Raw genomic sequence first — 19,709 nt, forward strand, 5'->3', positions numbered from 1 at the left:
CAAAGCACGTGTACCCCCACAGACTCCTCTGTGTTGCTCTCGGAAACGCCTCCCTTGCCTCAGTTAGGCTACTTCATTAGAGGCTACTTCACAGTAGGCTTCAAGGGAGCAGGGCGGGAGCGCACTTACTAGACACTTGTCAGCTCCGTCAGCAGACTGAGGCAAAGTGAGGGAAGTTGTTGGACATGACAGTTAGGACAGGCCTGGGGTGAAAAGGACTGGCGCAGCCTGTCCAAGCCTCTGTTCCCCACCTGGCAGCCCTACTGACCTCCTCTCCCAGCGGCGGTCAGGGGCAGACTGGCAGCAATTGCACCATATTGCCCCTGGCTGGGCTGTTGGGGGCAGTGACTGTCCGGACTTTGAGCCAATTGGGACGCACTGTGCACGTCTCAATTGGCCTGAAGTTTGAACAGTCCCCACCTCTTCTCCACCACCACTTTGCTCAATTATTTAACAGCACAAGCTGTTACAGATTAAACATTTTAAATAAGCCAATTTCCCCACTGTAATGCCCTACTTTATGCTGATGCCACATGGAAACATGTTAATACAATGCCATGGACATTTACATCAGGAAGAAAAGAAGAATAATCATAACTTTCATAAAGAATGCTGCATTTAAGATAAGCATTTTTTTAAAAAAACTTGTTTCTATCTTTTATTTTACAGGTCAGAAAGATACGAAGAAATGATTTTTAAAAAGCTCAGCAGGCATATTAAGCATGTAAGTCTTACCATGTTCAGTGTACAATGGCTGAAGTTCTCCTGCTAGCCAGCATGGAGAGCACTGCTACAGCAGGCTCTGTACAAACCAGAAAAACCAGCTGTTTGTCCATCAAGAATCTGTTTGCACAGTGCACACACCCTGCAGTGTGATGCAACATTTACCACCAACAGCCAGTTATCAATGTTTCAGGAAATACCAGTAGCACCAGCCAATCGAATTTTCTAAGGAAAGTGGGCAAGTCATCTTTGGCAAAGTTAAGGGTTACATGCTAATCTTTTAAGAATTACTCACTGCTTACAATAATCATATTAGAGTCACTGTACCTGATGCTAACTTGCAGGAAGGTGCCTTTTTAATGCCAAAGATAAGGGGAGCTACTTTCTTGTGATGCTGAGGAGTCACACAACTGCTACATCAGTTCTGCATGACAATAGCTCATAAATAAGTAATTCAAAATTTAAACGGTGTAGATTATCTTTCCAGTTTCAAAGCACCCAAAGTGCTTTACATAAAGAGCATGAAAATACTGACTAATTTTAGAAAGTACTTTATACTTTAATATTGGCCTGATCTTCTGGTTTGTAACCCTTATTTCCTCCCAAAAAAGGATCTGTACTAAGTGTCTACTATAATAACAACAAATACAGTCTTCATACTACTTATAGGAATAATACAAACAGTTTGGTAATGCAGCCCCACCTGACTTTTACATACCAGCATTATTGTCTTAGAGATACAGTGGATGCAATTGTGAAAATCATGCATTTCTACTGGTAATCCCTCTACACATTTAACAGTACTAAAAAAGGATAATTTAAAGAGGAATTGTCCAGAACATTCCAGAAGCATAGTCTGGTAGTTAGTTCTTTACAAGGCTGCAGTGATTCTCTGTTTCTCGTACATTATCACTGCAAATACACAGACATCCACAGTTCAGCAGGGCTTTCACATCCTCCATCAGTCACAATTTCCCCTGCCTTTCTGCCTTGATATACCATCAGAGTACTTTTTTAGGGATTGAAAAAAAACAGCACTTCTTAGAGTGTTATAGCAATTACCAGTGTAGGGAGAAAGTGTTGCTGTTGTTGTTGTTGTTATTTTACCCTGATGGGGAAAATGGCACCAGTAAGTATCTGATGGAAGAAACATGGCACAAATGAAGGCAGGATGTTTGGTACACAGTGTCCTATCCAGACAGTGCTCTCATGTAGTTAGACCATGACACTCCCCGAAAGAGCGGAGAAAAGCAGATCTGGGAAACAAAAGTGAGGAAAGGGGAAACTGGCATTTGCTTAGACCATGATATCATGTGGATACTTGGGAGGGGGGGAAGCATTCCAGTTTGGTAGTTAAAACAAACTTCCTTATTTATACAAAATTATATCAGAATATTCATATTTAAGACAGTAAGGACTCTGGGCCATTGTTTCAGGTTGCTCACAGCAACCTCTGTTAAATGATAAGCACACACTGGCAATCAGGTTGGCAGGTAAAATCAACTGTAACTTATCAAGAGTATCAGGATGGCAATATTATTTGATATTTTTAAAGGGCAACTTAGATACCAGCACTTTCAATGTAAAATGGTTTAAGAGACATTACGTATCACAAATAAAGCCACAAAATCAAATGCCGTCCTCTTGTTTGACTTTCATCCCTTTAAATATCAGCAGTTAATCTACAGCAGTATGAGGGCATTTTAAACATATTCATTGCTCAAATTAAAGCAGAAGTTCAAAACTATCTTTTAATTTTGGGAATGATGCCAGATTTCTCACAAGCTGGTTTGGCAAAAATCTTCTTGCTTACTCAAAGGATTACTGTTACACTGATCAAAGGCAGAGTCTCTAAAACTGCAGCCAGTCCTTGAAGCAGGAGCACATACCCATCAAAATACAAATAGTCTATACAGCATTTCAGTCCAATTATTTAAAGAATTATATTAAAACTACTGATGTTCTAACAGAAGTAAGGTTTAAAAACAACTGGAAAATATCAGTTACCAAGGGCCATTTCACACCTCGCACTTTCTCCATAGAAAGTTATATACAAGACAGTCCCTGGGACATTATGAGTCATTTTTCAAAAAGAAAAAGAGGAGGAGCTAGGTATTTATACCCCGCTTTTCCTAACCCAAAGGAGTCCCAAAGCAACGTACAAACATTTTCCCCTTCCTCCCCACAAAAGATACCCTGTGAGGTAGGTGGGGCTGAGAAACCTGTACAAGAAAAGCTCTAAGAAAATTGTGACTGGCCTAAGGTCACTCAGCTGGCTGCATGTGGAGGAGTGGGGAATCAAACCCAGTTCTCTAGATCAGAGTCTGCTGCTCTTTAGCCACTGGATCTCCAATGCAGCTTTGCAATCCACATGGCTATTTCATGCAGGAGAAAAAAGTTCCCACTTTAATGTTTTATTTTATCTTGTCTCCATTTTATCTATGCCTCTATGTCTCCCTCTGATAGATATAAATGTAATAGGCAGTCTGGTTCTCATATACCTTCCTATTAACAGTTGGGCGGGTAGACCCTGCATTCATTCTTCAGCACACTCAAATATAGGTCTGTGTTCTAGATGCTTTTACTGTTTGGCATGACAGAAATGGTAATTCAGTTGAATGAAGGAAATGAATGACATGTCAACAAAGTCTCATTCTTATACAAACATTGTGAAGTATCAGTAGCCAGTCACAATCTCTTCTAGCATACCATGCCTCGCATTTACAGATTTCAGTGTCTGATTGTGATATCCTCAGATAACTATGTCCCATATGTCATAAATAGTAGTCAACTAGAAGAAAATTGTATCTCCCTAAAATACATCTAACTTCATTAACAGAGTGATAAAGTCTTTTGGTACTTTATGAGACAAAATTGGTTCCTGTTTTTTGTCCCAAGGGTTTGACATCTGGCACAGCTGATAAACCACTCCTTGAATCAATAGTCCTAGAGGGCCATATGGTGGGGATAAATGAGGGACAAGGTTGTCGAATAGATGAGGGTGTGAACTCTGTCAGTGAACCAAAAGCTCTGGCAAAGTAACAATCCTAGCTCTGCTCCAATGCACCAGCTGTGGCTGGTGGAGTGTAGGTAAGATTTCATTTAATTGACTTGTAGGCCTATGTACAAAAATGTACAATATGGCTTGTCCATTCAAAACAATTGGTGATAATCTCCCTCTAACAGCAACCAAGAAGATATTGCAACCAATGCAGGCCTACCCTTGTCCTTGACCCAGAAATTTCAACTGGTCCAGAATGCTGCAGCATAGGTCCTTGCAATAACACCTTGGAGGGCCCATATTTGGCCTATTCTTAGGCAACTGCACTGGTTCCCAGTTGAATTCTGGATCTAGTTCAAGGTTTTGGTATTGACCTTCAAGATCATCCACAGTCTGGGCCTGACACACCAGATTTACTGCCCAACTGATTATATCCCCCAAAGCAGGGGTAGTCAACCTGTGGTCCTCCAGATGTCCATGGACTACAATTCCCACGAGCCCCTGCCAGCGTTTGCTGGCAGGGGCTCGTGGGAATTGTAATCCATGGACATCTGGAGGACCACAGGTTGACTACCCCTGCCCCAAAGAGTACTTGGCTCAGAAAAATATGAACCAGATGGTGATCCCTGGCCTAGAGAAGTATATCTGGTCTCAATCAGGGCCAGGGCCTTTTGAGTCCTAGTCCCTACCTGATGGAATGAGCTCCCAGAAGAGCTGCAGGCCCTAAAAGAACTTCCCCGGAAGAGCTTCGGCCCCTAAAGGAACTCTACTGCCAGGCTTTTGTTGCAGCCAGTAAATGACTGAACCGTACCATCTGAACAGGTCCCCCCCCTAAGAATTACCCCAACCATGAATAGGACAAGGAGATGCAGAAACAAAGATTAATAGCTGATGTGTGTTTGGAGTGGTTTTAACTGCTTTTAAACTGTTTTATATTATTTACTATTTTGTGTTTTGAATTGTGCGAACTGCCCCAAGCTGGATGTATTGAGAGGGACAGTACAGAAATTTAATTTAAATAAATATAAATAAAAGGATCACAGTAATTGGTTACCCATTTTACATCAAAAGACGCAATGCATTTTCAGCCTGTGCTCTTCAGTGGTCACAATTATATTGTACACACACAAACAGTATTCCAACATAAATTATCTTTTAAGGTCTGGGAGCAGTATATGAGTCACATAAGTGAAGCCCCAAATAATGGATGTAAACCAATTCTCATAAATTATGGAGCTCATATTCATCAAGTATAGTAGCTAAGAAACATCATTGTGTCCTAGGCTAAAGATAAGTTCCCAGAATGTGTTCTCCTATTCAAGCCAAAGATCCAGGTATTCAGTGATCCTTTGGAATTGGGCATGCAACATTTTCTCAGTTGCTGTAAACCTGGATTTAAGTTTTAATGATATTCTTGTATGCAGCTTTTAATCCTAATTAAGCACACTAGGTAATAAAGAGTTGCAGTTTTTCAAAACAATTTTGTTTGCTCAATCTTCAAGTTTCTGGCTTGATTTTCAAGTTGGGTTTTTGTTCTTTTTTGTTTTTCCTGTAATCTCCCACTCACCATCAGATGCTGATAGGGAAAGATCCTTTTAAGCACATGGTTTACCATTACCACAAACTCTGGGCATTAGGTACCTAGACAGAGAAGAAAATCAACCTTGGTGATCAATCATCAGGGTCATATGAGGTCCTATAGCTGAGACAAGACCCGTGCTCTCATGGGAAACACCTTGCAATTTCTCTTTTGAGAATGAGCACGCAAGGTAAATACTCAGGAACTGAACTCTTCTGCAAAGAACATACTGGGTACTGAAATATGGTGCTGAATCTCTAGCAGCAGCTGCAGCAGAGTTGGAATTGATACCTAAGGTAATATATGCTCCAGTGTCTCTTTCCTCTTGCCTTTAGCAGTAGTGAGCATGCAGTGGGACCAGGAGCTGCTGAATCACATCTTCCTAAAGCTTTTTGGACTACTATTACTACTACTTCTTCTTCCTCCTCCTCCTCCCTAGGTTCTAAAGGAGATTTTTTTCCCCAGTTCAAAGAATTGGATTCCTAGTTCAAGTATTGCTTTGAAGCGAAAGATCCAGTACCCAGAGCATATGAAATCATCAGCAGTATTAGCTTGGTAAATATCAAATATACCAGTCTGGTGGAAAACAATATCAAAACAGACTGAGGCGTGCTGTGAAGCCAATAAAACCAGCTCAAAAAGGATTGCTATACAGTAGAAAAAACTACATTTTATTAATTTCTTGTAAGTACGAGACTCAACCTCTTAACCCAAACAGAAAAGGCAAAGATCACAGCCATCTGCCAAAACCATTTTTCCCCACACTGCAAGCACTTTTGACAGGCACTCATCACTCTCAAAAGGCTGGGGGGGAGATGGAATATGTAAAATTAACAGAATTTGGTTAGTTCCAGTGATCTGAGAAGAAGAAAGCTACTAAAGGAATTGCTACAACAGACAAGAGAACAGAGAAAGAAGGCATGGTCTCTGAATTCTAAGCATGTGTGGAGCTTGGAGATATATACTGTCTGGTGGAACAACACAACTACCAATTTATGTATTGGGAGGAGTGTGTGCAGGAGTGACTGGAAGAAAAAAACCTGTGTAGGGTGTGGAGCATTAGGTATAGATGTTTGTCTCAATCAATCCAACTTTTATTGGCATATCAGTCAAAAGGTACACTCAATAGGGTTACATACAGCAGCCATTAATAAGCACAGTAAACAGTGTCAATAAGAACCGGTCACATAAAGAGTAAGATAAAGTGTAAGATAATCACACTAGATAAAATGTATAAGAATATGTACATAAAAAGGAACAATTTAAGAAACTTTAGATTTAATCTTGAAAATTTCTCCAAGGAATTTTGAACAAAGTGGTTTCAGGGACAGTGTCCCTTAGTAAACATTTAATCATTGATTCCTTGCTAACATGGTTCCTAGGCTGCATAAGGGTCTAATAAAAATTTACACTGGGGATCTTTGAAAACTGCACACTCGAGGATTATGTGCATGCATGTTAGTACTCTTGGGGTGAATGAAGATGACACTCAAAATCTTAGCTCTAGCCAATTTCATAGTGAGGGTATGCATAGGTATTAAACCCATAGCATGCTTGTACAGAGACAGTGAAGAAGAGCAGGGGAAGTAGGCCCTCCTAAACCAGAAGTGTGCTGCCAGAACAGAAATATATTTTCCCGTATTCCTCTTCATGGGGCTGCCAACCTCCAGGTAGGGCCTGGAGCTCTCAAATTACAACTGATCTCCAGATAACAGAGATCAGTTCATCGAGAGGAAATTGTTGCTTCAGAGGGTAAACTTTACAGCATTATACTATGCTTGGGTAATTCCTATCCACAACTCAGCTTTCTCCAGGAATTTCCCAGTGCAGATTTGGCAATCCTTCTTAACCAAGAATTTCTTAGCTCTCTATTATACATTGTAACAATAATGATGGCTAGTGCAGTGATAGCTATTGGAGAAACTGGAAGGAGGGAGAGATAGTGATAGACTGTCCTGTCCTCAGCCTTCCCATATTTCTGTAACATCGTGTATGCCAATGGTACTTTATAAAGAATAACAGTAACACAATAAAGCACTTAGATTTCATTTAGGTTAATCCCATTAAAGTAAATTGTGGAAGCCAAGTGAGCAAAGTGCACTGTAGCTTAATTCCCTCAATAACTACATTATTATATAATGTAGCTAACAGAAAAAGGATAAGGTTTACTGTTTGTTCTACCTGTTCATTTAATAAAGCATGGCTCTGTAACACCAAAGATTTCAATGCAGAGAAACAGATCTCATGGTAGTCTGCAAAATTCATTTGATCACAATCAAATGAATGAAGAACATGGTTTTAGTTGCTGCTGAGAAACAAACACATCTGTGATTTTAACCAGCCTCTACAGTAAAGCCTTAAAACATGAGTAAATTCAAGCTTATCATCTTGCCAGCAACATTTGTGACAAACTAAACTGTGTTTTTTTAAACATAAGCTCGTGTTTCATTATTGGCAGTACATTCCTAGTTTACAACTACATTTCAGCAGAGACTCTGTTACAATTTAAGTTCTGTGCAATGGTTCCACTCGGAAATGGTTTAGCAGTCTCAAAAGTTAATTTTGTATCAAATATCAGCTTGGTTTATTAGGAAATAAGCAGATAGATCACTTCCACATATTTTATTCCATACCTCCCCCCAAATCCTCATCAAGACATGTTGATATAATTTTCACTGTCAAATGGCATGGGAGAGTCAGTCATACAATTTTCATTAGACTTATACTCATCAAAGACGCAGTTCTGGTTCAGCTAAACAAAAATTCAATAAATATTGGTGTCAAACACTGGGCCTTGGGGATTATGTAATAACTGAACCTCCAGCTGATGATTCAAAAACCTCCTATTTATTATCTGGGCTATGAACACAGCGATACGAAACTTGCAGCAAGACTCAGGGCCATTCCGCACAACTTTAATGTTGCAGAAGGCTTGCAAATTGTAAACTCTACTAATTTGCAGTTCTGCAAAACGTCACACACAATCTGCCACACTCCTGAAACAGTCCCGCAAAAAGCGATTCGTTGTAGCGCTTAAAGGGAAATCGGGAAAAGTGGATTCACCCTCCGAAAAGAGCTACACTCTTGCAAACAATCTGCAACAGTAGCAAAAAAGACCTGTGCGTTCCCATTGTTGCGGTTCCAGAAAAGTCCCTCCCCCTGGCTCTCTCCTCCGAACTTCCGGAGAAGCAATCGCCATTTTTTTTTCTCGGAGCAAGCAGAAAGCAACGAACCAGCGAGCCTTCATTCACCCAGCGAGGCTTCTCTGGCTACAGTCCCTCCACAGAAGTACTTTAAAGCTTCCCTAAGTCCCACAATACAGCCCCATTTGCAAGCTCCCTTTATTTTTGGCCGAAAATCACGCCCGTTCGGGGGGGATTTTTCTTTTCACTTGGGGGAGCGTGGTAACGATGAATCTCCAGCTCACACACCAGCTGCCAGCTAGATGGGTCTCTCCACTGCAACGAATCAAGGCATATTCGTTGCAACATGTGTGTGTGTGTTTTTTAAAACCTGTTCTTAAAGGGAAAGGGGCTTTCCCGGGGCCTGATAACAGCCGCCCATCGGCTATATGTTTGATTGACGGCCAGGGGTGGGACAAAGCACAGAAAAAATCGCTTCCTGTCTAGCGATTTTTGTGAGACCGGAAACCTATGGGAAATGAATGAAACGCTACTGAATTCCACTAAAAAAGCAGGTATGCATAACGCCGAGATTGCACTTTTAAAAATAGCGTTTCTGCTTTGTGGGACCAATTGGCAACATTGGTCCTTGTGCGGAAAGGCCCTCAAAGTCCATTTATATATTACTTTTCCAACAGAAGAAGAAGAAGAAGAGTTGGTTCTTATATGCCACTTTTCCTTACCCGAAGGAGGCTCAAAGCAGCTTACAGTCACCTTCCCATTCCTCTCCCTACAACAGACACCCTGTGGGGTGGGTGAGGCTGAGAGAGCGCTGATATCACTGCTCGGTCAGAACCGTTTTATCAGTGCCATGACGGCCCAAGGTCACCCAGCTGGTTGCATGTGGGGAAGTGCAGAATCAAGCCCGGCATGCCAGATTAGAAGTCCGCACTCCTAACCACTACACCAATACTAGTATGCATCAAAAATAATTGCAACTGGCCATCTGTCTATTTTGATATTCTAGGTGTATTCTGCAGGGCCTGCAAAAGGGAGTTCTTCCGCCAGACATTTGGTTGAGGTTGACCTGAATTCAATCACCTTCCTTTGGCCCCTGAGCCCCCTCCCACAAAAAACCACCACCAATATGCCCATCCCACAGGGCCGTCAGTATGTTACAGTTAAATGCATGTTATTACCATGTTTGTTCCATTATTATATTGTTCTATCTTTATTATTTTATTGTTATTGTTCAATTTATCATGTTATCTGTACTGTCTTTCTCCATTCCATGTATACTGCCCCGAGCCTCAGGAGAGGGTGGTATATAACTATATAATAAATAAAATAAAAATTAGCTGGTCCACTGTTTATAAAATATACATAACATATTAGAAACAGAAATACATGAAATATTTAATAAAAGTGCAGGAGAAAGCTAACCGTAATGTGAACATTTGTTTCTTTTTATCCCATGGTACGACGTCCCCCATGTGCTATGATGGTTTATCAACAGCAATCATTATTATGAGCATAAATACTGCATAATAAATTGCTCTTTTAGTTGTTAAAATAAAACAATAACCAATAAGATCCATGGCAATGAGAAGCATCAGTAGATTTCATAGGGAGAGCCATACTGAAATAGTCTCTAGAGTGTAATGTTAATACTAAGATATTACACTTCATTTTGCTCAAGAAGCTTTCCAGTCCTTGTAATTATTTGCTGATTATTAATTCTGAAACCAAAGTCTGCAACTCCTTGTTTCCAGGACAACTCTCTTTCATAGTGTTGTCAGTTCTAATGACCATTTTGCAAGAAAACTGACGGACTTTCTGAATACAAATCCTTGCTGGCATTATTTGCTGCTTTAGATTATTTGCATACTAGGGGCAAAGCCCGTTGTCTCCAAGAATACAATGGGCGCTAGAGCTTGGCAGTGGGAAGAGGAAGGGGAGGAGTTGTCCAGTCTGTAAGGGCATGGGGTTGTCATGTGTGTTGTGTGGGAGGTTGTGGTGGCATGGTGGCAAATGAGGCCATGGGTGTGGAGATATGGGTGTCAAGAACCTGTGGTGTGGAATGTTTGCTGATTGTGGGAGAGGACTGACCTTTGGGAATCGTGGCATAGTGGTTACAGATGAGCTTTCCAGAGCCATGTCTTCAGATATGTGAAGGGAAAATCAGACTGGAGATTCTTCTTAGGGGAAGATTACATGGCAACCAATTCCCCCCAGTTCTGCGTCATTTCCCTTCTTGTGTGAATTAGGCCACATTCACCGAAATGCCCCTCTGCCCTAATACACATAGGGTAGTCACAGTACACAGGTGTCCACCCAGTTCCTTCTGTCTCCCATATTTTCACGGTTGGTAAAATGTTATGTGCCCACATGCTTCTTTCATGGTTGCTCCTTAGAAGAACGGATTTTTGTACCCTATTGCTTACTACCCAAAGGAGTCTCAAAGCGGTTTACAAACACCTTTTCCATTTGTCTCTCCACAATAGTCAACCTGTGAGGTATGTAGGGTTGTGAGAGATCTGAGAGAACTGGGAATGGGCCGCAGTGACCCAGCAGGCCTCAGGTGTCTCAAAGCATTTTCCAATCGTCTTCCCCTTCTCTCCCCATAGCAGACTCCCCATGAGGGAGGTGGGGTAGTGAGCCTCACAGGGAAGTTGGCAACCCTAAGAGGAAGACTGTCTGTGCGCAGCAGTCTTGACCTTAGTAAGGTTTTTTATACTGTTTTATTTGCCAGGCCAAGGTTATTTGCCAGTTACTATTTCAGTTACTATGTTTCTCCAGACATTGACTTGTTCTCTATTTAGTTTCAGGCTGTAAATATTTATTTAGATCTTCCTGCGCTTTCCAGACTCACAGGACTGATGCTGGTCTGCCTGTCTGCGCCCCAGAATACAAACAGTTGCTGATAAGGGCTGGCCATAACCCATAGGCCAGGAGGGACACCCCTGCACCACTCCCTCCCAACTGCAGGCAAAAATGGCTCCTTTGAAGGCTGGACTCTGAGGCATTGTACGATTTTGAAGTCCCACCTCCAAACCTCCAGGAATATTTCCAACCCAGGGGTAGCCAACCTACAGGTGTGGCCTGGAGAGCTCCTGGAATTACAGCTCACCTGCAGAGTATAAAGATCAGCTCCCCAGGCAGAAAGGGCTACTTTGGACAGGGTTGTAGTAGAAAAGAAACATTTAAGGCTTCCCACACAGGTTGTTGTTGAATTGAAAGACTTGAGGCCTACTGCACAGGGTTGTTGTGCAGATGAAACAGGAGACAAAAGAGCCAGCTTCCTCTGCAGAATAACGTTGTGCAGTGGCCTCAAATCTGCAGAGAGTTGCAAAGAAGAAAGACACATGGCTTGGCTATGTCTAACCCCCGGCCAGAGCAGTATTTTAAATGAGAAGGGGCTTGTTTGTGGCCTCCCTGTCAGGCAACTGTTTGGCAGAAGGGGAAAGTCCCCCCCTCAAAAGGAAGGCCTTCAGTCTCCCCTGCGTTGCTCTTGGAAAGGCCTCCTTCCCTCAGTCAGGGCCTGTCAGAGGCTCCTTCGCAGCGGGCCTGAAGGGAGGGTGGGGGAGCACTCTGCAGCCTCCTGCCAGCTCTGTCAGGGTTCTGAGGCAATTTGCAGTTGGACATGACAGTTAGGACAGCCTTGGGGCAAAAAGGGCTGGCGCATCCTGTGTTCTCATCCCCCTTGGCAGCCCTGCTGACCTCCTCTCCCTTTGGTGGTCAGGAGCAGACTGGCAGCCAGACTGGGCTGGGTGAATGGAATTTTGGTCTGTCCTGGTGAGGGGCCAATAGGAAGGCACTTTGCGCGCCTCCCCATTGGCTGCTTGGCCCTGGATGGACACTCGGAGGGCCCAATCAGGAGCCACTTCGCGGCTCCTGATTGGGCCCTCTGAGTTTTTATCCTGGACAGGGCCCGCCCTAACTCCTCCCCAGGTGGGCCTTACTCTTTTATTTAATAGGACCCTGTCCTATTTAAGATGTTTAATTAACTCTGCAGTTTTCTACCTTGTGTGCATTCAGAGAGTTCCTGGCCTCGTTTTGAAGCAGTTGCTGTTCTAATTTTATGGAACACTTGTACGTTGGACCATCTGTTCTTGATTGGCTCATGAGTGTGCAACCTCCATTTTCTTTGCCCAGGAGGCCTAGAGTCTGAAAAACTTGCATCTTCCCATGGTAAATTAGCTTTATGTAAAAATGCATAAATGGCATCTGCATGCCCACCCACCATTTTAGTATTGGCGAGTATTCATCCATACAGTTCAAGGTTCAGAAGATGGAGCAGCAATTTCGAATAGTTCCTACTCCCATTTTGCCATGATGTTGTTCCTGAAGGTGTACTGCAATCATAGGGAGAAGTGGTAAACTGCAAAGTGAATTTAATTGATATTTAGCATACATCTTACCTATAACTTGTAGAAGGTTTATCAGTCTATAATTTGCTGGATAACAACAGTCACCATTCTTATACATAGGTAATATAATATATAACTTTATCCTTCCAAGTAACAGGAATGTATCCAGTCCTGTTAACCTGAGTAAATGTAAGAGATTGTATATCTGCCCACCACTCTGGATTTGATTTAAACTAACCAGTGGCCCAAACTGCAAAGTCCATACATGGTTAGATGCACCCTCTTCTTTATGATTGCTTATCAGTTAGAATTCTATATTAGTATTCAGTGGAAAATATTTCCAATTTTTAGACAGATCCTGAAACGAAATTTAATTTATACACAAATATGGAAAACAACCTTCCCTTGATTAATAATGGAACATCTTTGCCATTTACATGAAACCACAGGATGTTTTTGAAATAGTTATGGTAACTAATTTAAAGCCCTTTAACTTTTATCAGTTTTCAAATTATTGCTTTTCGGTTCTCATGGTTCCCCCCCCCCCTTCTTTCTTTTTTTGCTATTGATTTCTCTTCGGGCAGAGTTATTTCTACACACTTCCATATCCTTTTACAATTTTCTGCGAAGTACGTCCTAAATCATACAGGACAGCAAACACAAAAGGTTTTTCCTTATTTAATGCACAATTGCTTAGCAACCTGTTTGATGATGCAACACTGCAGTGGACCTTAGCAATTCATAGGTCAAACACTGTATGAATCCAAACATTTGCAGAAAGACCCCAGGACATAGGGCTGTTTGCATATCACATTGACTATTCAGTAAGAAGGTTTTCCTGTGAGAAGAGAAACATGTAGAATTCAAGTAGGCAGGAATGGTACCTGAAAACCCTTAGTGATATGATTTTGCTTAACTACGGATAGCTAGCTTTGAAACCAATCCACAAGAAGAATTGTAGGAAACATGATATAGCTACTTCACTTGGACATAAGTAATCATTTTTGAAAAGGTAAAAAAGCCCATAATTTACTTTAATGGATACAAGAATATCTATCTGTAGATACGTATAGTCTGTATGTGCCATTTATATCCCACACTTCCAGCTAAAACGAAAAAGGCATCTTACAACTTTTAAACAGTAAAAACAATACATTTAAAACATGCAACAAATCAAAGGCTAATGCAAAACACAAAGCAAAATGGTTACAACAATAACACCAACACAGCAGTAACTAACAGAGAACTGATTATAATTGGTTCAGAGACATTGCCTGACTTTCACTTCCTCCTTGAGATGGATGGAAAGACTGTAACATGGCCTCTGCATGAAATGGGGTTGCCAACTTCCAGGTGTGTGTGGGGGGGGCGAAATTCCCCTGGCATTACACCTGATCTTGGTGTGCATGGAAAATACTGTTGAGCTACAATTGACTTATGGCTACCATAGGGTTTTGCTATTGAGAGACGTTCCGCGGTGGCTTCCCATTGCCTGCGTCCATGTAGTAGCAACCCTGGACTCCCTTAGTGGTCTCCCATTCCAGTGCTGACCAGGACCAACCCTGCTTGCTTCCTGAAGAAAATGGCAGCTTCAGAAGGTAGGTTAGGAGGGAACACATTCCTTGCTGAGTTCTTTCCCCTCCTCAAACTCTGTCCTTCCCAAGCTCCACCCCAGATCTCCAGGAATTTCTTAACTCAGGGTTGGCAACTCTTCTCCAAAAGTCTCCATCTTTGGGCTGGAATAGCCTTCTCCTGCTTGCTCCTGGCCACACCATTTTCTATTGCTTGCTTCTCTCTCTCTCTTTCCCCTTCTGTCTTTCTCCACAATAAGGACCCAAAGTGGTTTTTACAAACGACTTTTCCAGAATAAAATATGGCCACTACCGAAAAAGGAGTGTGTGCAGTACAGTGTCTTGAATCTACAGTAGACCTAGCACCAAGAAAGAGGTGTGTTCATACTTATGGGGGGCACTAGGGATGTGGCCTGGGAGCCAAGGGGGCAGCAGCCTGAAGATGTTTGGGAACCACTGCTTTAAGTCTTGTGCTGTACCTATGCATTTGCTAAATTAATATTTCTAAATTTCTTTTAACAAAATTAATATATTTCTAGAGTCTGGTTATTTTCACACTCCTGCCTTGGGGATCCAAGGGGTTCAGTCAGGAACTCCTTGACAGTGTGCACTGAAGGCCTCAACAATTCTTAAAGTGACTTTGGTTGGTAAGATCAACTTAAAGAACTTTTAAAATTCCTCAGACTAATTCAGCATTTTTTCAACCTATCCATTTGAAAAATGGGGGAGATAAGTTGGCACTACAATAACAGACAGTTCTGGGAGCTTGAGATAAACTGCATGTGCCAAAACTGGGAGTTCAACAATCTGAGATCTCCTGTTGTTGTTGTTTGTTGTTGTTATGTGCGAAGTCGTGTCCGACCCATCGCGACCCCATGGACAATGATCCTCCAGGCCTTCCTGTCCTCTACCATTCCCCGGAGTCCATTTAAGTTTGCACCTACTGCTTCAGTGACTCCATCCATCCACCTCATTCTCTGTCGTCCCCTTCTTCTTTTGCCCTCGATCTCTCCCAGCATTAGGCTCTTCTCCAGGGAGTCCTTCCTTCTCATGAGGTGGCCAAAATATTTGAGTTTCATCTTCAGGATCTGGCCTTCTAAAGAGCAGTCAGGGCTGATCTCCTCGAGGACTGACCGGTTTGTTCGCCTTGCAGTCCAAGGGACTAGCAAGAGTCTTCTCCAGCACCAGAGTTCAAAAGCCTCAATTCTTTGACGCTCGGACTTCCTTATGGTCCAACTTTCGCAGCCATACATTGCAACTGGGAATACCATAGCCTTGACTAAACGCACTTTTGTTGGCAGGGTAATGTCTCTGCTTTTTAGGATGCTGTCTAGATTTGCCATAGCTTTCCTCCCCAGGAGCAAGCGTCTTTTAATTTCTTTGCTGCAGTCCCCATCTGCAGTGATCTTGGAGCCCAGGAAAATAAAATCTGTCACTATCTCCATTTCTTCCCCTTCTATTTGCCAGGAATTGAGAGGGCCGGATGCCATGATCTTTGTTTTCTTGATGTTGAGTTTCAAGCCAACTTTTGCACTCTCCTCCTTCACCCGCATCAACAGGCTCTTTAGTTCCTCTTCACTTTCTGCCATTAGAGTGGTATCATCTGCATATCTGAGGTTGTTGATATTTCTCCCTGCAATCTTGATCCCAATTTGTGACTCCTCTAATCCCGCATTTCTCATGATGTGCTCTGCATACAAGTTAAATAGGCAATGCGACAGTATACAGCCTTGCCGAACTCCTTTCTCAATTTTGAACCAGTCAGTGATTCCATGTTCAGTTCTCACTATTGCTTCTTGACCTGCATATAAATTTCTCAAGAGACAAATAAGATGCTCTGGTATTCCCATCTCTTTAAGAACTTGCCACAATTTGTTGTGCTCCACACAATCAAAGGCTTTAGCATAGTCAATGAAGCAGAAGTAGACGTTCTTCTGGTACTCCCTAGCTTTCTCCATGATCCAGCGTATGTTGGCAATTTGATCTCTAGTTCCTCTGCCTCTTCGAAATCCTGCCTGTACTTCTGGAAGTTCTCGGTCCACATATTGCTGGAGCCTAGCTTGTAGGATTTTGAGCATAACTTTGCTAGCATGAGAAATTAGTGCAATGGTGCGGTAGTTTGAACATTCTTTGGCATTGCCCTTCTTTGGGATTGGAATGTAAACTGACCTTTTCCAATCCTGTGGCCATTGTTGAGTTTTCCAAATTTGCTGGCATATTGAGTGTAGCACTTTTACTGCATCGTCCTTTAAGATTTTGAATAGTTCAACTGGAATGCTGTCACTACCACTAGCTTTATTGTTGCTCAGACTTCCTAAGGCCCATTCCTAAGGCCCATCTCCTAGGGGCAGTTTATTGGAAACCAAACAGGCAAGTCCAGCTGTAGGGCACCCTGCTCTCATTCCTTGTTGTGCTTTCAAACAATATGATTAATATCCTGTAAGGGAGCAGCTTTCAAGATTCCTGGTTTCCCGTCATAAAACAATAGGACACTCACATTTTAAAAAAGGTTTTAACTCCTGTACTTGTATTTGAGTCCCACATCCTGCAATATTCCAGATAGCCAGCTTAATAGAATTCTCTCATCATTGCCAAGGGATCTCTGTAACCATGCTAGAATCTAATATAACAGCCATTTCCCTTCTGGATTATGTTCTCAGACTCTAAGGAGGGATTTATTTAAAACGTTTTTATGTTGCCCAAAGTAGCACACATAAAAGCATTTAAATAACTTTTACAATTATAAAAATATTCCAATAAACACGCATAAAAAACAAAACTAGAACCAGAGAGGAGGGCCAGTAACGGTTATTGGTAAACAAAAAGTCTTTCACTATCGGTGGAAGACACTAAGAGAGGGAGACAGACTAATCTCCCTAAGGAGATAATTCCAGTTTTTGTGTTACAATCAAGAACATTTATTTAGACTCACATGACAGGGTCGATCAAAGCAGGGCCTCAAAATCTGACCAAAGTGGACACGTAGATTCATATGGGAGAAGGCAGCCTTTAAGGTACATTGGTCCAAGGCTGTAAAGAGCTTTAAGTGTCAATGCCAGCACCTTGAAATGAGCCCAGTGTAGATGGAACAAGATGGCAGTGACGTGGTCCTACAACCTTTTCCAGTCAACACTCTAGCTGTAGCAGTCTGTACCAACTTCAAGACATTTTTCAAGGACTGCTACATCCAGAGGATGGTAATTTAGAATGCAGTAACCTAATCCAGACTACCACCCTCAGAAATGAATTACAACCTGGTGTGAAAGCAAACTGATATATAGTATCAGTAAGAAAGATATCAAAGCAGTATCTCCCACCTTCTGCTTCAATGCTCTCTGAGAGAGACAGTACCCTGATGACAACCATCCATGTGTGTGGGAAAAGGCTATGTAGTATACTTGGAGAAACAACTCAACAAAACCTAATCTGTCCCCAATGATTTAAGAATCAAGCCAACTCTTTATCTACCCAGACCCATCCTGTTCTCTTTCTTAATGACATGGGCGAACAACAAAATATCGGTATTGGTTTATATGTAAAAAGAATCTTACCATTCCTATGTCAGGAGAGACAACTAGAAGCAATGGAAAGACTCTGTAAATTGCACTTAATATCCAGGCTGAACTGTCTTATTTAAGACACTATGTGGGCGGATGCTCCAGTTCTGTTTTGCCACAGTCTTATAGCTCACAGGGGACATCTCTGGTTGTTTCGTTTGTTTGTTTGTTTTTGTCAAGAATGGGCAGCTCATCATTTCAAATCTTCATCACAGCATTCTTTCTGTGATATCTGGACGTAGGTCTTGACAGTAGCAATCCTTATGGCAAAAAAGTGACTTCACCAGTTTATAGCATAACTAGGTATATGGATCACAGAAATATACTCAGTTGGAATGGAAAATGATTGAACTACAATGTTTAAGAAAGATATAGTGAGATGTCATCAGAAATCTCATGCTCTGTGGGGGTGTTTTGCTAGTGTACTTGTCAATATTTATTTTTAACTTTTCTTTCAGACTTACTACCACCCAGAAGAGCACAATCTGAAAAACTACCACTTGTTAACAAGCACCATGTAAGATGGTTGTACCTGGCCTTGACCAGAGCCAGGGCCTTTTTGGCTCCAGCCTGGTAGAACAGATTGCTTGCTGAAGTGTGAGCCCTCAAGGAGCTTTTTAAGTTCTGGAGGGCTTGCAAGAGGGCATTCTTCCACCAGGCATTTGGTTGAGGCCAGGGACTACCCATCACCAATAAACCGGGCTGGACTCCTCCCCTCATCCTCTGTTTTCTGTCTGGTTGACAAACTATGACCATCTTTTCCAGGCACATATAGAGAGCAGGAGTGACATTTTACAGTTAGATTTAATTTATCTGAAAACCTAAATCCTATTGTGTTAGTTTTTAACTCACTGTGCAAGGTACTTCAAGACCCTGAGTAGAGGGGTAGTCTATAAATTGAAATATAAATAAATAAAATGGTTTGCTGCTTTTCAAATGGGATAATGGACTGGATGGACCACTGTTAAAATCTAGCAGTACTCTTCTTATGTTCTTAAACCCAAAACAAAATGGCAGCAAGTTACAACTTTAAAAAAAACACAGTAACATTGGTGTCAACCACATATTACTGCCACTGATTAATGTCTTGTATTCATACATTTCCAGCAGAACTGCAAAACTTCAGTGTTTTAGTCATCTGTGGAGTGGAACAAGGTTTCATCCTTGTTCCCTTATCTTCTATTTAAATAAAAATTCTAAATTAAATTAGAATAGCTTTTGCCCACTTGTCAACAAAACAAACTTGGCAGTTTTAATGTATTCCATCAAGATGGTCCTTCTTTTTCATATGCAGCTAGGAAATTACACTACCTATAAACTGCCTTGAGAGACTCTCTTGTCCTAAAAGGTATTCGGACCAAAAAACATGCTAGGTCTTAAATGGCTATAGCATGTATAAGTTATTGACATCCGTTGAACAGAACTGATCAGGGCTTAGTTTTATGTGAATAAGTCTTGTTATTCATGAGGACAGGAAGTTGAACAGGTAACCTAGCCGATGCTTGAATTAAACAATCAGTTTAAGGTGTGTTGAAATTTCTGGAATTTGCCAGGGAGTAGGCAAGTTGAACTGATCTTATTCTTAACCATTTAAAAAACTAAATTATCTACAAAGATTTGATTTGATACAGCACAAGAATCTGTGGCTTTGATGCAACAAAGGGAATTTTTCTTTATGTAAAATTCTAGTCTTCCCTGGAGACCCTAGAAACATGCCTTCAGTCATGCTGTGAGCAGAAAATGGAGTATTCCCAACTGAGAAGTTTCTCATCTGTTTAACTTCAGG

General features: G+C 41.7%; 1 protein-coding gene across 5 annotated transcripts in view; it reads right to left on the reverse strand.

The window, feature by feature from the left end:
• The window catches only part of SYTL5 (synaptotagmin like 5), a 107,923-nt gene that overhangs the window by 70,871 nt on the left and 17,343 nt on the right, over positions 1-19,709 (reverse strand). Inside the window, exon 1 of one of the 5 annotated variants that reach the window (XM_077342917.1) lies at positions 736-821. The exons of the other annotated variants lie outside the window; for them this stretch is intronic. The gene's annotated coding sequence lies outside the window, so the exon portion shown is untranslated. Of the gene's footprint in view, positions 1-735; positions 822-19,709 lie in introns of those variants that run through there. 5 annotated transcript variants of the gene reach the window in all.

The sequence above is a fragment of the Paroedura picta genome, chromosome 6, assembly GCF_049243985.1.
Source record: "Paroedura picta isolate Pp20150507F chromosome 6, Ppicta_v3.0, whole genome shotgun sequence".
Lineage (NCBI taxonomy): Eukaryota > Metazoa > Chordata > Lepidosauria > Squamata > Gekkonidae > Paroedura > Paroedura picta.